Source organism: Lithobates pipiens, unplaced genomic scaffold (assembly GCF_037356315.1).
Source record: "Lithobates pipiens isolate NorthernLeopardFrog02 unplaced genomic scaffold, aLitPip1_a1.2 Scaffold_7, whole genome shotgun sequence".
Lineage (NCBI taxonomy): Eukaryota > Metazoa > Chordata > Amphibia > Anura > Ranidae > Lithobates > Lithobates pipiens.
The window spans coordinates 7,628,473-7,649,132 of NW_027507892.1; the positions used below are offsets into that span (position 1 = coordinate 7,628,473).

The 20,660-nt window shown below is 43.7% G+C and overlaps 1 long non-coding RNA gene across 6 annotated transcripts in view; it reads left to right on the top strand.

The window, feature by feature from the left end:
- LOC143959312 (uncharacterized) overlaps positions 1 to 20,660 on the top strand; it is a 133,930-nt gene that overhangs the window by 55,394 nt on the left and 57,876 nt on the right. For 4 of the 6 annotated variants that reach the window (XR_013270201.1, XR_013270203.1, XR_013270198.1 and 1 more), the window contains exons 4-7: positions 2,806 to 2,885; positions 2,994 to 3,131; positions 19,154 to 19,306; positions 19,388 to 19,463. This is a non-coding gene — a long non-coding RNA (uncharacterized LOC143959312). Of the gene's footprint in view, positions 1 to 2,805; positions 2,891 to 2,993; positions 3,132 to 10,547; positions 10,679 to 19,153; positions 19,307 to 19,387; positions 19,464 to 20,660 lie in introns of all 6 variants that reach the window. The other 2 variants (XR_013270199.1, XR_013270200.1) reach the window with 2 other exon arrangements.

Genomic DNA, 20,660 nt, shown 5'->3' on the forward strand with positions numbered 1-20,660 from the left:
TAAAGAGAAATCTCCCCAATGGGACACAGATGGTAAAAATAAACTGACAGGGGTTATAACCCTCCCTTACGCTATTCAAAATTAAAAAAATAAAAATAAAGTTTTGCCTATAGTTCTACTTTAATGTAGAGAATGCATTATGGTAAAAAAAATACTTTTTTTCTTTAATACCACTTAAATTTTTCCCTAATAGCCATGCATCCTGGTTGGCAGGTTATGGTAGTGTTTCTCATCCAGGGTGTCCTGGCATCCTAGAGTGCCACGAGCACAAGACCCAGTTTGCCCTATATCAAAGATGAATAGGAGGACTCTGTGATGGGAGAACTCTGTAGTGATGGGTATACTCTGATGTGATGGGTGGGACTCTGTCATGGGGTGCTCTGATGTGATTGGGGGGCTCTCACATAGAGGGGGATCTCTGATTTGGTGGAGGGTCTCTGACTCTGTGATGGGGGGACACTGAGGGGATGGAGGGCTTCTGATGTATAGGAGGGATGAGAAAGGGGGACATGATGTTTGAATGGGGGCCTCTGACTCTGTGATGGAGGACACTGTGGGAATAAGGGACCTCTGATGAATAGGAGGGATGAGATAGGAGGACATGAAGGGAACCTCTGTTTTGAAGGCGGGCCTCTGACTCTGTGATGGGGGGACACCGTGGGGAAGGAGGGCTTCTGATGTATAGGAGGGATGAGAAAGGAGAACAGGATGGGGATTTCTGTTTGAAGGAGGGCCTCTGACTCTGTGATGGGAACACACAGTGGGGATGGAGGGCTTCTGATGTAAGAGGGATGAGAAAGGAAGACATGATGGGGATCTCTTTTTGAATGGGGGCCTCTGGCTCTGTGATGGAGGACACTGTGTGGATAGGGGACCTCTGATGAATAGGAGGGATGAGATAGGAGGACATGAAGGGAACCTCTGTTTTGAAGGGGGGCCTCTCACTCTGTGATGGGAAGACACAGTGGGGATGGGGGGCCTCTGATGTATAGGAGGGATGAGAAAGGAGGACATGATGGGGACCTCTGGTTTGAAGGGGGGCCTCTGACTGTGATGGGGGGACACCATGGGGATGCAGGGCTTCTGATGTATAGGAGGGAGGAGAAAGGAAGACATAATGGGGACTTCTGTTTAAAGAGAGGCCTTTTACTCTGCGATGGAGGACACTGTGGGGATAGGGGACCTCTGATGAATAGGAGGGATGAGATAGGAGGACATGAAGGAAACCTCTGTTTTGAAGGGGGGCCTCTGACTCTGATGGGGAGACACAGTGGGCATAGGAGGCCTCTGATGTATAGGAGGGAGGAGAAAGGAGGACATGATGGGGACCTCTGGTTTGAAGGGGGGCCTCTGAGTGTGAAGGGGGACATCATGGGGATGGAGGGCCTCTGACTCTGTGATGGAGGACACTGTGTGGATAGGGGACCTCTGATGTATAGGAGGGATGAGATAGGAGGACATGAAGGGAACCTCTGTTTTGAAGGGGGGCCTCTGACTCTGTGATGAGGAGACACAGTGAGGGTGGGGGGCATCTGATGTATAGGAGGGATGAGAAAGGAGAACATGATGGGGATCTCTGATTTGAAGGAGGGCCTCTGACACTGTGATGGGGGACACCGTGGGGAAGGAGGGCTTCTGATGTATAGGAGGGAGGAGAAAGGAAGACATAATGGGGACCTCTGTTTACAGAGAGGCCTTTGACTCTGCGATGGAGGACACAGTGGGGATAGGAGGCCTCTGATGTATAGGAGGGATGAGAAAGGAGGACATGAAGGGAACCTCTGTTTTGAAGGGGGGCCTCTGTCTCTGATGGGGAGACACAGTGGCGATAGGAGGCCTCCGATGTATAGGAGAGAGGAGAAAGGAAGACATAATGGGGACCCCTGTTTAAAGAGGGGCCTTTGACTATGTGATGGAGGACACCATGGGGATAGGGAACCTCTGATGTATTGGAGGGATGAGAAAGGAGGACATGATGCGGACCTCTGATTTGAAGGGGGGCCTCTGACTCTGTGATGAAGGACACAGTGGGAGTAAGGGGCCACTGATGTATAGGAGGGATGGGAAAGGAGGACATGATGGGGACCGCTAATTTGGTGGAGGGTCTCTGACTCTGTGATGGGGGATACCGTGGGGATGGAGGGCTTCTGATATATAGGAGGGATGGGAAAGGAGGACATGAGGGGCCTCTGACTATGTGATGGAGGACACAGTGGGGAAAGGGGACCTTTGATGTATAGGAGGGATGAGAAAGGAGGACATGATGGGGACCTCTGATTTGAAGGGGGGGCTCTGACTTTGTGATAGGGGGACACCTTGGAGATGGAGGGCTTCTGACGTATAGGAGAGATGAGAAAGGAGGACATGATGGGGACCTCTGTTTAAAGAGGGGCCTCTGACTCTGTGATGGAGGACACCATGGGGATAGGGGACCTTTGATGTATAGGAGAGATGAGAAAACAGGACATGATGGGGACCTCTGATGTGAAGTAGGCTTATGATGTGAAGTTCATTTCATCAAGGTGATTGTGTTCATTGTCCCAGGCTCAGGTTTCCCACTGATAAGTAAAATCTATTTTTTTTTTACATTTTAGACTGGGTTGCTTTGGATTTTTTGCATGCTTTTAAAGGGTGCCCTGATTGAAAAAAAGCTTGAGAAAAACTGGGTTATGGTACATGTATGCATGTCCATTATCCTGAATTGAAGAAAGGTCATTTAGCAGTAGGTGTGTTTGCTAATATCTATCTGTACATACGGTAGCTAATCAGTTTTTTTTTATTTTTTATTATTTATATTTACTTTAGATACCTTGAAAAGATTTCGGCAACAGATCTTGAGCAATCAGTTTTGGAAATTCTCCAACAGGACATAATCTGGAAACACGGTACTGTGAGTCCAAAATATCAACCTTGCAATAACCATTTCTTCATGTTTAATGGTTTGTATGGTGTTAAGAGTACCTACCTAATGTAATAAAAGTATCTGTCCACAGGAAATGCAGGTATCGGAACACAGATACCATTTGGAACATCTCCTCTCTATTTCTGACCCAGTGACAACTCCAAATTATAGGTGGGACTACTCTCACATGTATGCTGCTATGGATAGGCACCAGGAAAATAAAATTACGGTAAATATAATACAATTTTTATTTTTATTTTCAAATCTTGGATAGGTTAAAGGAGGGTTATAACCTATGCCAGCTGCTGTCCCATAGCCAAAACAGGAAGTGAGAATAAATCCCCGCAATTTAAGAGAATCCATTGGCAACACAGACCATGACAAAGACAGGGATAGTAACATGATACTAAACACACACGGTTTCATTTAAATTGTCCCTTCTATTTCTGTATATGGATGATAGCACTGTAATTATTTTAATAATAATAATAATAATAATAATAATAATAATAATAATAATAATAATAAAAAATGTAAACACTTTTTTCCTTACTGATATACAGCTGTCACATGACCCAGCTCTCTCCCAGCCTGTCTGCAGGGAAACATAAGAAGGAGGAGCTTCTAGTCCTCTGCTGTTGGTCACGTGTTCAAAATAAAAAAAACAGCCTTTAGAATACAGAGTAAAAATAAATTAATAATATCAATAAACTGTTTTTAAATTGTCATATAAATATATATTTAAAATCAAATCTTTATTATTTTTTTGAAATAATATAGCGTGGGCAGATTTCTTCCAATCACAGGCTGTGTCACAGCCCTCCAGCCAGTACATTAGAATAAGAGGGAGGTGAAGCCTCCATTAATCTAGATATGTATTCCACCCCCATTGTGTTTAGCTGGTTAGTGGGCATGGAGGAGGAGGGAGGGAGTGGGCTGTCATTTACCCACATGTGTGAATCAGGGACGTGCGGTGAGGTCAATGGCTGGCGAGGCACTGGCTGGTATCAGAGCCAGATACACACAGGTTACATACGCCACGATCGTTAGAGCGAGAACAATAATTCTAGCACTAAACCTCCTCTGTAACTCTAAACATGTAATCTGTAAATAATGTTAAAGCGTCTCCTATGGGGATTTATAAGTACTGAAGTTTGTCGCCATTCCACAAGTGTGTGTAATTTTAACCACTTGAGGACCAGGCCTATTTTTCAAACTTGTTGTTTACAAGTTAGGATATTTTTTTTGTCGCTAGAAGATTACTTAGAACTCCTAAACATTAGATATATATTTTTCTAACACCCTAGGGCAGTGATGGCGAACCTCGGCACCCCAGATGTTTTGGAACTACATTTCCCATGATGCTCCTCTACACTGCAGAGTGCCAGAGCATCATGGGAAATGTAGTTCCAAAACATCTGGGGTGCCAAGGTTCGCCATCACTGCCCTAGGGAATAAAATGGCGGTCGTTGCAATACTTTCTGTCACACCGTATTTGTGCAGCGGTCTTACAAACACACTTTTTTGGGAAAAAATACAGTTTTTTTAATTAAAAAATAATAAAGTTAGCCCAATTTTTTTTTTATATTGTGAAAGATGATGTTACGCCAAGTAAATTTGATACCCAACATGTCACGCTTCAAAATTGCGCCCGCTTGTGGAATGAAGACAAACTTTTACCCTTAAAAATCTCCATAGGCGACGTTTACAAAATTCTACAGGTTGCATGTTTTGAGTTACAGAGGAGGTCTAGGGCTAGAATTATTGCTCTCGCTCTAACGATCTCTCACATGTATGGTTTGAATACTGTTTTCATATGCAGGCGCTGCTCACGTATGCATTCGCTTCTGCGCACAAGGTCGTCGGGACGAGACGTGTTAATTATTATTATTTTTTTTTTTACTTTACACTGGTCTTTTAAAAAAAACATTGTGTCACTTCTTTTCCTATTATAAGGAATGTAAACATCCCTTGTAATAGAAAAAAAGCACAACAGGACCTCTTAAACATGAGATTTGGGGTCAAAAAGACCTCTGATCTCATATTTACACTAAAATGCAATTAAAAAAAAAATTTTGCTTTGAAAAAAAAAAAAATGTCCCTTTAAGAGCTATGGGCGAAAGTGACGTTTTGATTTTGCTTCCGCCCTGCAATGGTATGGAGACGGATGGGGGCCATCTTCCGTTGATTTTTTTTATTCGTGAAACAGTTCCCCCCCCCCCCCCCCCCCCCTCAAAAAATGTGTGACATAAAAAGTTGCAATGACCGCCATTTTATTCCCTAGGGTGTCTGCTAAAACAATATATACCGTATATAATGTTTGAGGTTTCAGAGTAATTTTCTAGCATGTAGGAGAGAAGTGTCAGAATTGACCTGGGTGGCAAGGGGTTAATTACCATACGTAAGTAATAGATAAATAATTATTATATATTGTTTTTAAGGTAATTTACTATATTTTTAAAATCTGTACTCAAGCAAGTGACTTAACGGATAAATTAATGAAGTTTGAAGTTATAACTTCCAACTAGTAATTTCACAGTAATTATTTAAATAATAACTTACTATGTTTATAACATATAACATAATAATATATGATTTAGCTTGTACCTTTTCAACAGCAGCAGATTCTCATTCTCCCTCTTAACTGTATGAGAAAAACATGGGATTGTGGGTAAATCTTATACACATAAACACATGTTTTTTCCTTGTAGTTAAGAGGACTGGGCTGGAAGGGAGAATTTGTCTTTTAGACACGCCCCCCTTCTATGACACTGCAGTGAGAGGAGAGCCTCCACTGCAGCATTTTTTATTGGACAGCTGAGACCAATGGTACTTTACCATTGGTCCAAGACTCCAAGCTGTCCATTGAGCTCAGTGCTTCTGACAAAAAGTGAGGAGAGGCACTGTGAGCTCATCCTCTCAGTCTGCTGCTAACAGAGTGTATCAGCTTGTATTTAAAGTATTTAGCTTCTGACAGGCTGTGCAAGTAGCTCCGTATCTCTGGAACAATGGGTCTTAGGAGCCCCGCATTTTTACCAGTAGTGGGGGTAACACTTATGCCCCGTACACACAGTCGGACTTTCCAATGGATTTTGTCTGAAAATTGTGTTGCATACACACGATTGGACAAAGTTGTCGGAAAATTTGATCGTTCGGAATGAGGTGGCGTTTGTTGCGTACGACGGGACTACGTTGAGGCTAGTAGCCAATAGCGTTGGTCTCGTAATTTGATCTGAGTATGCGTGGCACTTTGTCCGATTGGGATTCTCTACAAACTATTGGAAAAAGTTCAGATGGGATTTTTTGTGGGAAAATTTTAGATCCTGCTCTCAATTTTTTTCCGTTGGAATTTCCAATAGAAAAAGTCCGATAGAGCCCACACAAGATCGGATTTTCGGACAATATAATCCGATCGGACCTTTTCCATCGGAATTTCCGGCCGTGTGTACAGGGCACTAGGCCCCCAGGTCGCCGAGCTACCACCCTCGAAGCTCGATTTTTTTTTTTTTATGTTCATGGCAGGTGAGGCCCTGCCTCAAGTGCTCAGTGCTCAGGTCAAGTGATTTATGCCCTGTACACACGGTCGGACTTTCTGATGACAAAATCCGTCAGATTTTTTCCGACGGATTTTGGCCCAAACTTGTGTTGCATACACACGGTCGCACAAAGTTGTCGGAAAATCCGATCGTTCTGAACGCGGTGACGTACAACACGTACGACGGGACTATAAACGGGCAAGTAGCCATTAGCTTTCATCTCCTAATTTATTCTGAGCATGCGCGGCACTTTGTCCGTCGGAATTGTCTACACACGATCTGAATTTACCAATCGGATTTTGTTGTCGGAAAATTTCAACAGAAAATGTCCGATGGAGCCCACACACGATCAGATTTTCCGACAACAAGATCCGATCGCACATTTCCCGACAGAAAGTCCGACGGTGTGTACGGAGCAGAGATGTTAACATATATTATGCACAAAATAAAATAAAAAAAAACAAATGCTCTACAGGGAGACTAGTTAAGTAACTCATCATTACTAAATGCTTTGATGATCTTTGTATTTCAGACTGTTAGAGGAGAGCCTCAAAAATTCACATATGTTAATTATGGAAATATTTTATGGAATTTGACAAAAGGCTCTAAAATATCCCCCCCCCCCCCCTGGCCCTACCATTGAAGTAGCTTTCAATTTGTTTTCCAAGCAGAATTAGAAAGAGACTCCGGATGAAGCCAGTCCACGTTTCCCTATTAGTACATTTTGGGTTGTGGGAGGAAATCTTACTAACCCCATGCAGATAGTATTCCTGATGAGAAGTGAATTTAGGATGAGGACACGGCAGGAGCACAATGCTAATAACTCAGCTTATTACTTTCTCGGTTTCCAGATGAGAAAACCCTAATTATTTCATGTTATTTATTTTCATCTTCACATCATGGACAATACACTTCGAAAAAAACAAAAAAACAAAGCAGCTGGTTTTGCTAAAGGATTGGAACATGTATTTTTATGCTGCGAAAGAGATACTTTGTTTGCCGAGTAAATAAAGTGAAGATTTTGTTCTCTTAAAGCAGAATAAAACTTTTTTTTTTTTAAAGAGGAGTTCCCCTTTAAAAAATAAATAAATTAAAAGTCAGCAGCTACAAATACTGCAGGTGCTGACTTTTAATAATCAGACACTTACCTATACCAGGGTCCAGCGATGCGGGGGAACGAAGCCCCGCTTGTTCCCCTCCTCCGCTCATTCTAACTGTGGGCACGCGGCTGTGGCTTCAAAGCCGGGCACCCACTGCGCATGCACGAGCGGCGCCTTGCGCCGTAATTGGCCGCGCAGTCATCTTGGAAATGTCACCTGTCCCAGATGACTGACAGGGAGGAGGGGGCGGAGCTGAGCCATTCTTGCGCCAAAGGGAAAGTGACGTCAGGAGCCCAGGCACTGAAGGAGGCAGACTACGAGGGACCCCCTAGCAACAGCCATCTCTCCTTCCCTGAGGAGCTTACATTGGCTAACTGTAAAAAATCGGATCACGTTCAAGACCCTTTGCCTCACCCACAAATGCGTGCATAGAGAAGCTCCGCAATACCTTATGGAGAAAATAAATCATTACACACCAAACCGCAGTCTTCGATCAGCCAACAAAAACCTCCTCCTCGTGCCCAAAGCCCGGTATAAATCCAAGGGGGATCGGAGATTCGCTGTCCAAGGGCCTCGGCTATGGAATGCTCTACCAATCAACATCCGCCTGGAAGAAAATCACCTGGCTTTTAGGAAAAAACGTAAAACCTTCCTCTTTTAGCAGATTATGAAAGCTTGCCACAGCGCCTAGAGGCGATTCAGTTCGCATTGTGCGCTATATAAGTATTTCATTCATTCATTCAACAGCCATTTAGAGGTGATTTAAAAAAAAAATTCCAAATATTTTTCTTTCTTTTTTTTAAATTAATTTTTATGAATTTTTATTATTTTCTGTGCAACACCATTTTTAGGGAGGGTTATAACCCCTGTCAGATTTTTTTTCTGACATCTGTGTATCTGTGTCCCATTTGGGGGAGATTTCCCTTCAATTCCTGTCCCACAGTCACAATAGTAAGTGAGAGGAAATCCCTCCAAAGTGAGGGAAGTCCCTGGTTGTCACCAGGGTCACCAGGCACTGGATGTACCCCCCCCCCCGCCTTTCCTGTTCTGGGGACAACCCAAAATGTGGAATGTTCTTTTATTTTCACTGTCGGGGATATTGGTAAATGGAACAAATAGAGAGGTCAGGCACTGATGTGGGAAAGAGGAAAAAGAGGGCGCACCAGCCTTGTGCATTATCCTTAGACGTCTTTTTTTTATTAAAAATAGGATAAAAAACTTCTCACAAACATGTGGGATAAAATTCGCAGTACAAATGATCTCTAGATGACAGCAGTAAGTTTACAGACAAACAGACTCCAGATGGTAATAAGCCTAGGCTAGTCTCCGAGGAAGAAGGTATCTCTTCGAAACGCGTCAGCCGGCAGTGGACCCTGATATCTCCCTTATTACCATCTGTAGTCTGTTTGTCAGTCAACTTACTGCTGTCATCTGAAGATCATTTGTACTGTAAATTTTATCCTACATGTTTGTGAGTAGGTTTTTTCCCTATTTTTAATAAAAAGATGTCTAAAGCTGCGTACACACGGGCGGACTGTATGGCCAACTTAGTCCGTCAGACAATCCGACGGACAGTCCGTCCTACTTTCGAATGAATGGACTTGACCACACACGGATGCACAAACAGTCCGTCGAAAGCTTGCGCGATGACATGTACAGCACGTACGACGGGACTAGAAATAGGAAGTCCAATACACAGCAATGCAACCTTTCGCCGTGTAAATCCTTTCTGAGCATGCGCCATACTTAGTCCGTCGAACTTGCCTACTCACGAGCGGATTGTCTGCTGAAACCAAAGTCTGACGGACAGTATTACGGAAATTCCGAAATACTTAGTCCGCCAGACTGCACGCTGAAAAAGTCAGCTGAAGCCCACACACGAGCGGACTGTCCGCTGAAATGTGTTTCGACGGACTAAGTTGGCCAGACAGTCCGCCCGTGTGTACGCGGCTTAAGGATAATGCACAAGGCTGTTGCGCCCTCTTTTTCCTCTTTCTCTTTTGACTATTTAGGATACTCCTATCCTTGAGGGCAGCAAGGCCTGAGTCATCTTCCACCACGAACTATAGTCCACCTGGTAATTCACTTGAGCGCAGGAGTATTTGTTTTTCTGCTTCAAAAAATGTGATGTTGGACAAAAAAGACCTGGCTCACAGTCTCCACTACAATTTATCCTAAAGGTGTTCTATTGGGGTTAAGGTCAGGAGTCGGACTCTGTGCAGGTCAGTCAAGTTCCTCCACCCCAAACTTGCTCATCCATGTCTTTATGGACCTTGCTTTGTGCACTGGTGGGCAGTCATGTTGGAACAGGAGGGGCCATCCCCAAACTGTTCTCACAAAGTTGGGAGCATGAAATTGTCCAAAATGTCTTGGTATGCTGACGCCTTAAGAGTTCCCATTACTGGAACTAAGGGGCCAAACCCAACCCCTGAAAAACAACCCCACACCGTAATCTCCTCTCCACCAAATGATTTGGACCAGTGGACAAAGCAAGGTCTTGAGATCTTCTACAAGTCTGAAGGTTCTCATACAAATAACAGGCCTCATGATAAAAGGTAAACGCATATATGACTCAAACCATAGAAATGCCATAACGACATGGATGAGCGAGTTTGGGATGGAGGAACTTGACTGGCCTGCACAGAGTCTTGACCACAACCCGACAGAACACCTTTGGGATGAACTAGAGCGGAGACTGTGAGCCAGGCCTTCTTGTCCAACATCAGTGCCTGACCTAACAAATGTGCTTCTGGAAGAATGGTCAAACATTCCCATAGACACACTCCTAAACCTTGTGGGTGGCCTTCCCAGAAGAGTTGAAGCTGTTATAGCTGCAAAGGGTGGGCCAACTCAATATTGAACCCTCCGGACTAAGACTGAATGAATGAAATACTTGTATAGCGCACAATGCGAACTGAATCGCCTCTAGGCGCTGTGGCGAGCTTTGATCATCTGCTAAAAGAGGAAGGTCTTGAGTTTTTTCCTAAAAGCCAGGTGATTTTCTTCCAGGCGGATGTTGATTGGTAGAGCATTCCATAGCCGAGGCCCTTGGACAGCGAATCTCCGATCCCCCTTGGATTTATACCGGGCTTTGGGCACGAGGAGGAGGTTTTTGTTGGCTGATCGAAGACTGCGGTTTGGTGTGTAATGATTTATTTTCTCCATTAGGTATTGCGGAGCTTCTCTATGCACGCATTTGTGGGTGAGGCAAAGGGTCTTGAACGTGATCCGATTTTTTACGGTTAGCCAATGTAAGCTCCTCAGTGAAGGAGAAGATGGATTCCCAGGGTTTTTTCCTGTTATCAGCCTTGCCGCCGTGTTTTGGATCAGTTGTAATCGCGCAAGTTGATATTGTGGTAATCCTATGTAAAGCGAGTTTGCGTAGTCCAGTCGTGAATTAATGATTGTTCCAACTACCACTGCTTTGTCATTCTTTGGGATAAAAGGGATGAGTCTGCGAAGCATGCGTAGCAGATGGTGAGATCCACTGACTACAGATCCTATTTGCGCATCCATTGACATTTGTGCGTCTAAAATAACCCTGAGACTCTTCGCTTTGGTCTTTGGGGAGATAGTCTGCCCAAAGACGGTTGGTGGAGACCAGGAGGTTTTGGCTGCGGGCTTATGATTTGGGTGTAAGATAAGAAGACTGAGAAGCCATTAAAATATAAGTGCGTGTAAAGGCAAGCGTCCCAATACTTTTGGCAATAGAGTGTATATTTTTTTATGTTATGGTTCTTTTCCACAAAAGTGGAATCACCCTTTAAGCCCTAGGTCTCATTAATATCAAGAGCTAGAGAAGTGATAAAAAATGGCAACTAAGTGTTCCTAAAAGGGGTTAAATCCCTGCAGTGAAAAGCACATAGCTCATAAAAAATGCAACTATTAGTAAATAGACTTTTAGTTGGTGGAAAGCCTACATCCTCCTCTGGCAGAAGGAATGATTTATCAAACGCACTGCTGACACTTTCTCTGAATCGCTGGATATAGCCAGCACTACACTTACCCACCTACTGGGTTTTCACTTACAAGCCGAAAAAAAAAAAAAAACTCGCTTGTCTGGCCAACATAGCTGAGTTTGCCAAACATAATGTACAATTACAGCATGAACGTAATAGATGAATTTTAATGTACCACACAAAAGTAACTCAACTCCCCTCTTGGCGAGGCGTCCTGTGTTACAGCAGAAGTGCAGGCTGCTACTTTGGTCTTCCCTTTCACAAAAAAAAATGTTTTACTTTTTTTTTACTTTTTTTTTTATAATTGGATAAAAGCAGAAGATGGGATATAAAAATGTTGTTCCTACAACTTTAATCCCTGAACTTAAACAAACAAATTATAGGAAAAGTAGTCAGAGATTCTGAACTGTACGTTGAACTATTTTTATTCCATGTTCTGGCTGAAATCAATTTATGAGCTGCTTGATGTGACAAACATAATGAACATCTAAAGTTCATTCATAGGAGGGGTGCAGACACAGGAGCTGCGGCTCCCAGCCCATCTGCTGCAAGTAGGCTGCTTGGTTATGGGTGCCGTACAACTGGTTGTTCTTTGTACGGCTGGGGAGGCAGGGAAAGTAGGTTGGGTGGTTGAGCTGAGGCTTTACTGACCTCCAGTTGCCCACCTTAAAAATGTCCTGCCCAGTCCCATTGGCCTTTTAACTGGGTCTTTACATCAGGAGGGTTGGATGGACCCTCCAATCACATGATCACAGTGAAGGCCATGCACAACATTGCCCCCAGCTACATCATCAACCTCATCTGCAGATGTCACCCAAATCGTCCCCTCCGCTCCTCCCAGGACCTCCTGCTCTCTATCTCCCTTGCTACATCCTCTCATGCTCTCCTTCAGGACTTCTCCAGAGCCTTTCCCATCCTCTGGAATTCCCTGCCCCGGTATATCCAATCACCCCCTAACCTGTCCACCTTTAGGAGATCCCTGAAAACTCACTTATTTAGGAAAGCCTATCCCACACCCACCTAACAACTGTCCCTGAGCCACCCCCATCAAATCATTCCCTGCATTTATTACCATTTATACCACCATCCCCTCCCTTTATAATGTAAGCTCTATGAGCAGGGCCCTCCTGTCACTTGTGTATTGAACTGTACTGTAATTGTGCTGTCCCTGCTGAGCTTTGACCTTTGGAGGAGTTCCCTATTCCAATCCCTGAGTTCTAATCTTGTTCTTCAAGGGGAAACCCTAACCCCTAACCCTATCCCTAACCCCAACCCTAACCCCTAACCCTATCTTTAACCTCAACCCTAACCCCTAACCCTATATCTAACCCCAACCCTAACCCCTAACCCTATCCTTAACCCTACCCCTAGCCCTACACCTAGCCCTAGCCCTAACTCCTAACCCTAACTCTAAGCCCCTAACCCTAACCCCTACATTGTAAAGTGCTTCATAAACTGTTGGTGCTATATAAATCGTGTATAATAATAATATAATAATAATCATTTGCTGTCACATTATTGGGAGCCCGTTCCGATCCCCATCTGCTAGAATAAAGCTTTTTGGGGTATGGGTGACATAAACCAGTTGTTCTGAATGAACAAAGTGAGCAATTGGTACTGATCCCTCGGTATCAGTGATCACTCAAAACAGTGTTTTCTCTGCTTCAGTTTGTGAGTGAACGGGAAGCCTCAAATCACTTCCTATTTATTCACTGCCCAGTGCAACTGAGGCTGCAGAGAAAGGGACAGAGTAAGGTTCTGGCCTAACTGAGTTTGTCAAATCTTAGCTCGTCCCTAATGGTGACTAGTGGTAAGCTCGGATTCGGTTTAGTTTTGCCCATCCTGGAAGACAGCTATCATTTATGGGCCAAGGAGCTGCTGCTAAGACATTTCCCATCCCACTGCTGCAGGTGCACCAAGGGGTGGGATGCTCATGAAATCATTGACCTAATATAGCCACATGGCCATACTGGATCAATGACATTGACCTAATTTGACCATGTGGTCATATTAGACAACCTGAAGCCAAGTCGAACACAAACTCATCCCTACTCCCTAGAACCTGACCCTCTCACACATTAACCTCATTGTGCAGCTGCATGTACACAATGGGGCAGGGATGCTCTTGACATTATTGACCTAATATGGCCACATCGATGACATATCAATGAGTAATGTAATCGATGTGGCCATATTAGGTCAACGATGTCAAGAGCATCCCTGCCCCTTGGTGCACCTGCACGATTAGGTAAATGTGTGAGAGGGTCAGATACTAGGGAGTAGGAATGAGCCTCGGTTCAACTTGGGTTAAGGTCCAAACCCATGCTCAGTTGAACCCAGATGGAATCTGTCAGTTCCAGGCCAGTCACTTGCTGGAGGAGGACATTAGGTCAATGGCATCTACCTAATATGGTTATGTGGCCATATTAGGTCATTGATGTCAAGAGCATCCCCTCCCCATTGCGTACATGCAGCTGCAGGATTAGGTAAATGAGTGAGAGGGTCAGCTACTAGGGAGTAGGGATGAGCTTGGTTTTGACTTGGGTTCAGGTCCAAACCCATGTTCAGCTGAACCTAGATGGAGTCTGTCAGTTCCAGGCCAATCACCTGTTGAAGGAGGATATTGGGTCAATGTAATTGACCTAATATGGTTATGTGGCCATATTAGGTCAATGATGTCAAGAGCATCCCCGTCCCATTGTGTACATGCAGCTGCAGGATGAGGCAAGTGTGTGGGAGGGTCAGCTACAAGGGAGTAGGGATGAGCTTGGGTTTGACTTGGGTTCAGGTCCAAACCCAGGTTCAGTTGAACCTAGATGGAGTCTGTCAGTTCCAGGTCAAACACCTGTTGGGAGAGGATATTAAGTTAATGCCATTGACTTAATATGCTGTTGTGGCCATATTAGGTCAATGAAGTCAAGAGCATCCCTGTCCGATTGCGTACATGCAGCTGACCTAATATGCTTATGTGGCCATACAGTGGGGCAAAAAAGTATTTAGTCAGGCACCAATTTTGCAAGTTCTCCCACTTAAAAAGATGAGAGAGGCCTGTAATTGTCATCATAGGTATACCTCAACTATGAGAGACAAAATGTGGAAACAAATCCAGGCAATTACATTGTCTGATTTTTGAAAGAATTTATTCGCAAATGATGGTGGAAAATAAGTATTTGGTCACTTATAAACAAGAAAGATTTCTGGCTCCCACAGACCTGTATCTTCTTCTTTAAGATGCTCCTCTGTCCTCCACTCATTACCTGTATTAATGGCACCTGTTTGAACTTGTTATCAGTATAAAAGACACCTGTCCACAACCTCATACAGTCACACTCCAAACTTCACTATGGTGAAGACCAAAGAGCTATCGAAGGACACCAGGCTGCACCAGGCTGGGAAGACTGAATCTGCAATAGGCAAGCAGCTTGGTGTGAAGAAATCAACTGTGGGAGCAATAATTAGAAAATGGAAGACATACAAGATCACTGATAATCTCCCTTGATCTGGGGCTCCATGCAAGATCTCACCCAGTGGGGTCAAAATGATCACAAGAACGGTGAGCAAAAATCCCAGAACCACACGGGGGGACCTAGTGAATGAACTGCAGAGAGCTTGGACCAACGTAATAAAGGCTACCATCAGTAACACACAATGCCGCCAGGGTCTCAGATCCTACAGTGCTAGACGTGTCCCCCTGCTTAGGCCAGTACATGTCCGGGCCCATCTGAGGTTTGCTAGAGAGCATTTGGATGATCCAGAAGAGGATTGGGAGAATGTCATATGGTCAGATGAAGCCAAAGTAGAACTGTTTGGTAGAAACACAACTCGGTTTGGCGGAGAATGCTGAGTTGCAACCAAAGAACACCATACCTACTGTGAAGCATGGGGGTGGCAACATCATGTTTTAGGGCTGTTTCTCTGCAAAGGGAACAGGGCGACTGATCCGTGTACATGAAAGAATGAATGGGGCCATGTATGGCGAGATTTTGAGTGCAAACCTCCTCCCATCAGCAAGGGCATTGAGGCTGGGTCTTTCAGCATGACAATGATCCCAAACACACCACCCGGGCAACGAAGGGGTGGCTTCGTAAGAAGCATTTCAAGGTCCTGGAGTGGCCTAGCCAGTCTCCAGATCTTAACCTCATAGAAAACCTTTGGAGGGAGTTGAAATTCCGTGTTGCCCAGCGACAGCCCCAAAACATCCCTGCTCTAGAGGAGATCTGCATGGAGGAATGGGCCAACATACCAGCAACAGTGTGTGACAAACTTATGAAGACTTACAGAAAACGTTTGACCTCTGTCATTGCCAACAAAGGATATATAACAAAGTATTGAGATGAACTTTTGATATTGACAAAATACTTATTTTCCACCATAATTTGCAAATAAATTCTTTCCAAATCAGACAATGTGATTGTCTGGATTTGTTTCCACATTTTGTCTCTCATAGTTGAGGTATACCTATGATGACAATTACAGGCCTCTCTCATCTTTTTAAGCGGGAGAACTTGCACAATTGGTGGCTGACTAAATACTTTTTTGCCCCACTGTATTAGGTCAATGAAGTCAAGAGCATCCCCATCCCATTGCGTACACAAAGCTGAAGGATGAGGAATCCTCCACTGAGCCGAGCACTGATAGCTGACTTCCAGCTTCAGCTGAACTTGCCTTTGGACCAACCCCATAGCCGAACCCAAATTCATCCCTAATGGTGAACCTGATTTGTATGAGCATCTCTAAGGCTAAGCCAGTAAGAGTGAAATGTGTCAGAGGGGCTGTTCTCAGACAGGGACTCACAGTGTACCTACTTGGCCAAATTTATTTTTATTTTTACAGTGAGTAATGTCATCGATGTGCCGCCTTTCATTTCTTGTATTAAGAAAATAAGATTTGGCTAGAGATATACTTTAAAGGGACAGCTCAATATAACACACATGCTGAATTTATTAGAAAAGTCATTACTTCTAGAGCTGTCATCTCTTTTATTTGAGTATCAGGAACTCCACCTAAGTGTTACCGCAACAGTGCATCTTTATAAGTTCAGATCAGTCATCCGCAGAAGTTATACAGTATGGTATCTTTTATACGAGAAAAAAGTAGACAAATGCTAAACTGGAAAACATATGCCATGTAACATCACACAGGCCTTGCAAAACAGGAATTTATTATTTACAATGAGCATTTAACTAGAGGACACAGCGTTTAATGGCTAACAGCTGTCTAAGAAATTTGCCAAATAATGCACATATGATGCATATAAGACAGCTTGAAATGATAGGACTACATTCTGCTGGTGGGATCGGAAGACGCTACATTGTGACAATGGCATTCTGCTGGAATGCGTCACTTAATGAAGATATCATTAAAGTATCAAAGCCGGTGATGGTAGCCCTGCCAGGGATCTGGGCTGCCGGAAAAGGTCAGAGAACAACTGTTCGACGGGGCATTACACACGTGCGCGGCTTTGAAGAGGTTAATCTAGCACACTGTGAAAATCAGAAAGTAGAGCGAACATAAAAACAGAAAGAATACTTTGAGAGATATAATATTACAGAGAAAGGGGAAGATCAGATGTTGGAGAAAAGGACCTTCCTGCAAAGAATAGGATTTTCAGTACGGCAAAACGCAGTTGAAAAATCTATTATTCATGAAGGAAGAAAAAATACACTTTTGAAATTAATGATGAGCCCAACTGCTCTGGGTTCAGAGAACTTCAAATAAGTTTGAATGCCGAACCTAAATGTCAATGAAACCAATGGGAACCAAATCTGATCAATTAAAAATGCTAATTTTCTGGGATAAAAGACAAGGAGGTGTCAAATGATAGCATTGGGTGGGCACTGCCATTGGGAACATATACACACGCAAAAAAAGAAATAATTTAAATAAAAAAAAAAATCCATGCGGTCAGGAGCAATGATTTTTTAGATGCTTAAAGTGAAACATTAAAAATGCCAAATTCTTTTAAATACCATCCCTGGCGAGGTGCCCCGATCCTCCCTATGAAGGGGCACATCCCTGTGATGTACAGAAAGTACTGTAGCACCACCAACAATTACAAATGAAAAAAGTGTCTAAAATTGCCGCCAAATCACATTTCCTTCCTGGCTTTAAAAACAAACAAACAAACAGCTCACAGGAAAACTTTCTATGTATTTTGGGGATCTTTGGATGGGTCTGCGTTTTTTTCTTTGTAAATGTCACATTTGAAAAAAAGAGTCCCCCAAAAATACATACCAGACCCTTTGATTCTGGCATGGTTTTCAAGGAGGGGGCTCACTTAAAAAGAAATAAAAAAAAATGTGTGAGACCCTTAAAGTGTTACTAAACCTACAACAGTAAAATCAGTCTGTATATGCAGTAAGCATCCTTGTTATACTGACCGTGGAACCCAAGGGGTTAATCCTCTGCATTGTGTATTAAGGCTGTTTGGTCCTGTCTTCTCCGATCCTCTGGATAGAACAGAGCATTAGGAGTCAGGAGTCAGGCTGCACATGCTCAGTTTGGTGTGCATTGCTAGAGAGTCTTTTTTCTTGGGAGAGTGCATGTGATCAGCACAGGGCAAATCAGCACTGTCCAGACAGAGGGTCAGGGGAGAATGAAAACTCCTCCTACAAGCGTAACAAGACACTGATAGAAGTCATAAGACTGCTATAGACTGCTGATGAAAAAAGAGATTTAGCAGTTTATATTTACTAAAATAATTACATGTCCATGTTCTGTGTACCGTAGTTGATCAGATATAGTGAATGCAGGGTCCTGGGTTTAGTAACACTTTAAGCTGGCCATACATAGATTGAAATTCAGCCAGTTCAGCATCCATGTATGGCCAGCGTGGTTGAACCAAGTGTGGCAGATGGACTTCTGTTCAACTGCCCTCTTGGTATTTTTTCATTCGATAAGCCCTGTCCCATGTATTCTGATGGCGAGAGAGAACACGGTGGCACAGCGGGTAGGATTTCTGCATCCACATTGAGTGTGTAGATGGGGGAATTGGGTCAGTTTTTTCATTCAACCTGATGACCCATGCATGACCAGCTTTATTTCAAGCATGCAGCCTGGCTGGCCAGGAAAACAAGGTTAGGGAGGAAGGGACGAGACTGTGCCTCTCTTCCTGATCCATACCAGGTCACCTTCTCATAACATGGAACATGGTGAAGGTCTTGCCAGGAGTGGTCCCCTGCCAGGAGGGGCGCGGGACGCATGGATTCCAATGGGTTTTTTTTTTTTTTAAACACGTGATTAGAGCCAGAGGCTATTGTCTTCCTGATTCTCCTCGTGAACCAATTAGGAAGCGGGTCCTGAGTCCTGTCACCCGATTAGCCTGATAGAAGAAGTGATCCTATCGGCCCCCTAGGAGGAGGAAGGAGGAGACACACGCCGTGATGCTGAGGAGGAGGAGATATAGGGCATGCTGTCGCCCAGAGGAAGCGCTGCCCGTGACCTAGATGGACTAAGTACGGGGCTGGTGACCAAACCGACTGGGGGAGTGGCTGTGGGTACATTGTTTGCCACCCCCCCCCAAAAAAAAAAATCTACTCTCACTGATCCAAAGGTGCCAGAATTGTTGTTTTAAGTTGATTTCTAGCCTATGGATAACGGTCAATGTCAACTGTTATAAACTTTAATGTTTGTAACTGTTACTTTTTATGATTGTAGGTCATGTGGGCCGATGAAACGAATGTCAGCATATGTTTTTGTTCTTCTTCCAAAACTCAATTGAAACTGAAAAAATACACCCCCAGCCGCCACTGGGTTGACTGACATCTAGTAGCAGAGAAAAGTACCGTGGGGGAAATCTCTGAATTGAAGGTGAATATTGCAGGAAAAGCTGAGTCATTTTCTTTAACCCTTGGTGTGAATATTTAATTTCTTTATTTTCTGTTTCAACAGATATTCTTGTGAAGAAAGATGGGATTTCACCCTGTCTGAGAATGAAAAAGCAAAAAGAGCTAATCATTTTTGGAGGGTATGTGTTATCAAGTGTTGTATAGCACTTATTATAAAGGTAATAAAATACGTGTAGATAATGTGCAGATAATGGATATCTGTAGACATTAGGTTACTGTCTGTAACGCCATTATTCATACTATGTACACATTTAAATTTACATCTTGTGCTGTGACCTTTGTGCATGTGCGGCTGCGGGGTGAGGAATGTCCTAGCCACAGCTCATTGGCCCAAGAATGGCAGTTGCCTTCTAGATTGGGCCAAACCTAAGTTTGGACCGCACCCAAGCTTTTCACCAGTCACCATCAGGGCTGAGCTAAGGTTCAAGAGTTCAATTTAACCAGATTCGGTGGGAAATTGTCATAGGACAGCAGACCACCATCCCAATCAGCAGCAACAAATGAGTGGGGATGCTAGTGACATCATTGACCTTATATAGCACATGGCCATATGAGGTCAATATCATGATGTCATGGGCATCACCACCCTTTTGTATACATGTACCTGTACCTGTGGGATGGGGAATCTCCTACTCACAGCTCAGTGGACCAGCAGTGTCAGCTTATTTCTGGGATCAAATCCAAGCTCATCCCTAATCCTATTGGACACTTTAACTCAAGAAATATAGAACAACAAAACTATGCAGGAATGCCTACAACTAAAGCTGGGTCTATACTTCTTGCCCCCCCCAGGCCAGCTGTGAAGTACTGCTTCCCAGTCACTTGGCCATCTTTAGTATGTCAGTATAACACAAACAAAATTAGATGTCATAGCCATGCATAACAAGCTGAAGCTGGTGGTAAAAAAAGTGAAGAAGACAGTTTATTCACACAACTAGTCTACTTATAATTCAGTTCTAGGAATACAGGCCCAAAATGGGTGAGCCAATGGTAAATTGGTGGCCCGTGACATAGATGACATGGAGCTTAAAGACAATCAGCAGATTTGCAGGTGATGCCCCTAAAAACCTAGCCAGGGTTGGCTATGCAAAAATCAGTCCTAACTACCTCAATGCTCTCTATATAAAATATATGAGCTTCTACCATGTAAGAGAAGTACAAAATTCCTCAACATAGGAGCAAAAAAAATATTCTAAATGGCCTACTAGATTTTTTGCTATCTATAGATGGACAGATCTCTCACCCTAATTAACTGGGCTGAGACATAATCCTGTGCTCAGTCTAAGGTGGTTGCTCAACCATCAGGACCCACCACC